The following is a 5,802-nucleotide window of genomic DNA, read 5'->3' on the forward strand; positions in this document are numbered from 1 at the left end:
CGGAAAAAGGGGGGCAGAGCCCGCAGAAGTAAAAGTCGATGAAGAAAGGGTACCATTTCAGGTCACCTCTCTTGCATTCCGCGGGGAGGACACGCGTGGAGGGGTGCGCTGATGTCGCCGCCCCCCACAACAGCTTGAAGAAGTCCCTGAGCTCGAGGCCGTCGATGGACAACGGGACAAAGTAAGCGGCCTGCCCGCACTGCGCCGTCGCCTCGCTCTCCGACGTCTCCTTCTCCCTCGTATCCTCGGCCACGCCTTTGCCCTTGCCAGATTTGGGCACCATGGCGGCTGGAAAGAGAGCGAGAATGTGGGGAAGGTGCTAAGCGTAGCAGCAGCAGCAAGCAAGAGCTTAGAGGAGAAGAAAATGGGGACGGCAATGGCGAGATTGGGGAAAGGCGCAGGGGAGTAAATGAGTCGTGCGCCTGCGGTTATTCCTTTTTATAGGGAAAAACATGGGCTGCCTCCTTTCCCATTTAATGCGACATGACACATGCCTGCTGCGACCGCCCCACGCATGCCCCCCACGTCACGCACACCCCCCACAGCACGCATTCAACGCGGGTCGTGGGGAAGCGCAACGGACGAAAAGATACCGCGGTAAAAACAGCCCCGCCTGCCCGCGCACCGTTCTGGGCCTGGACGAACAACGTGTCGTGCTTATGTGTGGACCAGGCTCGAGGGCTCCTGTCGGTGTACTAAAATAGAGGCGCTCTTTTGTACCCCTTATTCGTGCACGGGGGTCAGAGCCGCGCCCACGGCCACACTTAAGCAGGGCAGAGATAGGAAATCAGAGTCAGAACACAGGATCAACGCAACGCTAATACAGAAGCATAAAGGACAATAAGGCGATGTGGTTCCCCCCGGCAGGGTCTGTTGGAGATATGCCCTAGAGGCAATCATGTCTGATGATATTTCATATGTGTTTATGAATAAAGATAGTCCTTGGACATTAGCAATGATGTGTATCAGCAAGTACGTGACTTGTTTGTGGGACTATGCATTGTATGATGACTGTCCTAAAAGGTCCCTAGTTGAAAGGGTTGTGTGGACGCGCAGCCGACTAGACTAGCATATGCCACGGTCGATGGCTTGGTCTCACTAGCCATGGAGCATTGGATGCTAACCGGATAATATGGACTTGGAAAGGTCTGGTCGGATTCAACATAGTTGGATCCGAGTCGAGATAAGGTCCGAGTCGGACAGACCCAACTATGAGACGCAGCGATATGTCATCTGTGAGTCTCTAGTACAACATACGTTCTATGTCCTAAGACCTGAGCTGGCGCATGTACTCGGGATGGTGACAGACTTGCTTTAGGCCGACCAAACTCTACTCCGTGACTGGGTAGTTACAAAGGTAGGTTTCGGGTTCGTCCAGTCCCATGCTGCGAGACATGGTCGAGCAAGATGGGATTTGCCCCTCCGGTCAGGAGAGATATACTCTGGGCCCCTCGTGTGATCCGACCAGGATAAGCATGGCCATGCGACTAGGATTATGAGATAATCCGGATAGTGGTCGGAATCACTGGAACGAGAAAGAGGTCGGGCTAGCACAAGATTGACAGTCTCGCCTTGAGCCCGACAACATATATCATGCGACAAAGGGAACAGAAGTGTGACATGTTGTACAGGTTCGCCTAACCAGCTTCATATCTCTTTGGTGTTCGGCATACCTTGCTAGAGGCCGCTACCAACTGCGTAGTTCGGAGGTGATCCGAACTGCGACCAAGCCGACTTGAACCTAAGGGGTCGCGCGCTTAAGGGAAGGAACCTACGAGGTCGGATCCGAAGACACTGGTCGGATGTGATCCGAACTGTATTAGGATTATGGACAAGTAGACTTGTGGGCTTTAGGGTCCGTGCGAGGCCCAAGTGTTGATCTCGCGACGGACGCCTATATAAAGTGGAGGTGCGGCACACTCATGCGGCTGATCGCTTCGGCGCTGTGACTAGGGTTTGCATGTGTTGCGAATAGCCACCTCCACTTGCTGCCGACTGTGTAATCGGACCTAGCAGTCCATCGTACGGTGTTCCTCCTGCATGCGCGGATACTATTAGAGGCGGTGCACTTGCGCCGCTCCGGCGAACTTATACGTGGGATCGGACGACCGGCTGTTCAAGGGAGATCGAACAAGGAGGAGACGATCCACGCGGACGCGCTGCCCCAACTCTTCTTTCGCTGCATGGCACTGCGCGTCTAGTGGTAACAATCTGTGATCCATCTCCCGTAGCATGTTCCTGTTGTTCTGCGCATAGGAAAATTTTAAATTGCAGTCAACGCACCCTACCGTAGATCCCAACAGTGGTATCAGAGCCTCTGCTATAGGATTTGGATTCAGATCGTATGCATATTAGATATGCGGAGGCGGCAGATGAGATCTGTTGTCGTTGATGAGTTCGGCTGTGTGCATGGTAAATGAGATCAATTGCACACGGGGATTGATGTGGCTACGTTTTCTAATGATCGGAGTCGATGAGGTCGTGACACAACCTACCCCTACCGGTCGGTATCCGCCATCGGGGTTAACAGTGAAACATAAATCCGAATTGGACTCGTGATGATCGATGAGATCAGTCAGATCAGAAAATTCAGCGTGAACGGTAGGGAAACCAACTGGGCAGGCGCATGCGTGTCAACATGGGGCTTCTCACCAACTCAGCGCATGCCTACGTGGTGGCATGCAAACCTTCATGAAGGCCCTACCATCGCGCCACCTCAGCTGCCTGCTAGCTTACATGGCGCTGACCGCCTTGCTGGCCCAGGCACGTCTCAAGACGAGGCGAAGCGGTGGTAAAGTAAAGGGGACATGTCGGAGGCGCATTAAATGCGTCTTTCCCGTATAGCTAGCGATAAGCTTAGCTACAGTGCCCCATTGCCACCTCCTATGTGCCACTGTGGCGATCCCTTTGCCTATAAAAGGAGACCCAGGGCATCCAGGAGAACGATTCGGACTTTTGGACAAGTTACGCCCACTGTAGCTAGTTCAAGAACACAAATACACATCCAAGCAGGACTAGGGTGTTACGCATCTCTGCGGCCCGAACCTGGGTAAATGATCCGTGTGCTTGTTCTAACTACTGATCCTGCTCTCCTTATGACCCAGCACCCTGCAACCGCAGAAGGGATCCTTGTGATCCCATATAGGTGTCGTTTCCCACCGACAAATGTGGCTACGCCCGGTCCTTGTTGAAGGTTAAAACAACACACTTGACGAAAAATCGTTGTGTTTTTGATGCATATGTAAGAACGGTTCTTCCTAGAAGCCTGTAGCAGCCACGTAAAACTTGCAACAACAAAGTAGAGGACGTCTAACTTGTTTTTGCAGGGCTTGCTGTGATGTGATATGGTCAAGCATGATGTGATATAAATTGTTGTATGAGATGATCATGTTTTGTAACAAAGTTATCGGCAACTGGCAGGAGCCATATGGTTGTCGCTTTATTGTATGCAATGCAATCGCCATGTAATTGTTTTACTTTATCTCTAAGCAGTAGCGATAGTCGTAGGAACAATAGTTGGCGAGACGACAACGATGCTACGATGGAGATCAAGGTGCACTACTAGGGAAAAGCCTAGCCGCAGCGCGGGTTTTAGGCCTATCAGTAGTGCGGGGACCGGCGCTACTAATAAGGCGCTACAGCTAACGTATAGCAGTAGCGCCTGTCGTCCCATGCTACTGCTATACATGAATAGTTGTAGCGCTCTTTAGAGAAGGGCACTGCTGATATTATCTGCAGCGGTGTTTACAAGGAAGCCCTCCTGGTAAGGCGGCACTACTGCTAAATTCCCCCCCCCCCTCGCTACTACTAGTTTTATTAGTTTTTCCCTCCATATTTGTTTTGTATTTGAATAGGCTTTATACAATAATCATTAGCATATCATACACATACAAATGTAATCATAGCATATACATACAATTAGTCTCATCGAATCATGTCATCATCATAATTATCATCCAACACAAAATGGTCTCTCGTCATCATCTCGAAAATAGCGATACAAGTCTCGATTACTTGCAAATACATCGTCATCCATGTAAACAATGATATACGCGAGAAGATCTATCACTTTGATTACATGAGTTCGTATCCCTCTCTCGCATTAGCGTGAACCTAAACTCACTACTGCCTGTTGCTCGGAAACCGGAAACCAGTAACACATGGGCCTGACACTCCGGCCACTTGTCATATATATACTCCTGGCGTAGCACTTCTTCGCCATCGATGATCTATGCACCTGCATCATCACATGAGTCGATGATATGCAACATATATAGTTCAGCAACAGAAAGAGATAGATTTGGCAAAAATAGAAACAACATATCATAAGCATAAATAACAAAGTTCATCGTACCCAAAATGCCCTAACTAGAGTGATCTTCGCTAGTCGAGGAGGAGGACGGTTTAATTATATCACAAATAAAGTTTCACCGCGCATAACTCAAAGGTTTGTCATACAGAAAGTATGGACTAAACAGACACATTGTCATATATCGACAATCACTCCAACATGTCATGCCATCCATCGAGGTCAGGGAGATAATCCTCGAGCTTAGTGAAAGGCTTCATGTCGAGACGCTGAGAGGCGATCCATGTTCGGACGTCTTCCCGTGACATTTGTCCTTCTCCGTAGAACATCCCTATTTTTCTGACGACCTCCTTCATGATGATTTGGGCAAGTTCGCGTTGGATGTTATAGAACCTAGCTCAAAGTCAATGATCCTTGATATCTCCTATGTCCTTTACCCATTGCAGAATATGGGCATCGCCGGATCTAGGTGACATGCAAATGTTCTGGTGATCCCGTCTGTACTCCAGCATGTGGTGTAGGACATAGAATCCATCATTAAGAGAATCGTTCGGTTGCTGGATGCAGCAGAAGTCGGTCTTATGGCTGAAGGCGACCCTGCCGCCCCTTCTCTTCTTGTCCTTGACCTCTCCACCCCTTGCTTGGTAGTAAAACATAGCACTGTCGAGAACATCCTTGATGTTGGTGTAATCCTTTTTGTGAATGTTCTTCGACGAGTCCAAGTAAAGAGTGTGGGAGAATCGGGGGTAGAGGATGATGAGGACGGCACGCCCGCCGCTGCGCAAAATAAGTACACCTCAAATTAATTAGCCTCCATAGTGCAAATGAATGATTGAAATCGAAGGAAGGATAGCAGCGCGGATGACTTACACGGGATGATAAGGCACGAGAATCGCCTCCTTGTCCTTATTGGCGAGCATGAAACTGATGATGTAATCCCTCGCGTATTCACCGTGCTTTGGGCAGACTCCCAAGAAGCGCTCGTGCATGTAGTACGGGTCAGCAACACAGATATAAGGTATCTACTCAAGCCCGATGATGTAGTTCATGTGCAAGGCATAAAGGCGGACAAACGTAAAATCCAGCTTCTTCACGTGAAACATGTCGAATATGTAATTGAATCGGAGGAAGAACTTATCCGCGGGGAAGCAGTCGACATACGACGTTTGCCGTGGAACGTTAACCACGTAGAGTGGGTATCCTGGATCTTTCGAGGCGATGAGGCCTTTCTCTATCCGCAGCACATCGTCATGAAGTCTCCTTAGATCGCCGAATCTGGCCCGTAGCTCTGTTGCGGGTAGGATTGGTTGACCGAGGATATGCCATTTATCAGCATCAGGGATATCGGGGATATCGGGGTGTCGGGTTGGGTGATACGGTCCTGAAGCCGAGGCTGCTGAGGCGGCTGGATCATAGAATCAGCTTTTTTACCTTTCCTCGCTCTCTTCCTAGACATCTTTACTACCGGAAGGTCATCCATAATACGTTCAGAC

The sequence above is a fragment of the Triticum dicoccoides genome, chromosome 5B, assembly GCF_002162155.2.
Source record: "Triticum dicoccoides isolate Atlit2015 ecotype Zavitan chromosome 5B, WEW_v2.0, whole genome shotgun sequence".
NCBI classification, from domain to species: domain Eukaryota; kingdom Viridiplantae; phylum Streptophyta; class Magnoliopsida; order Poales; family Poaceae; genus Triticum; species Triticum dicoccoides.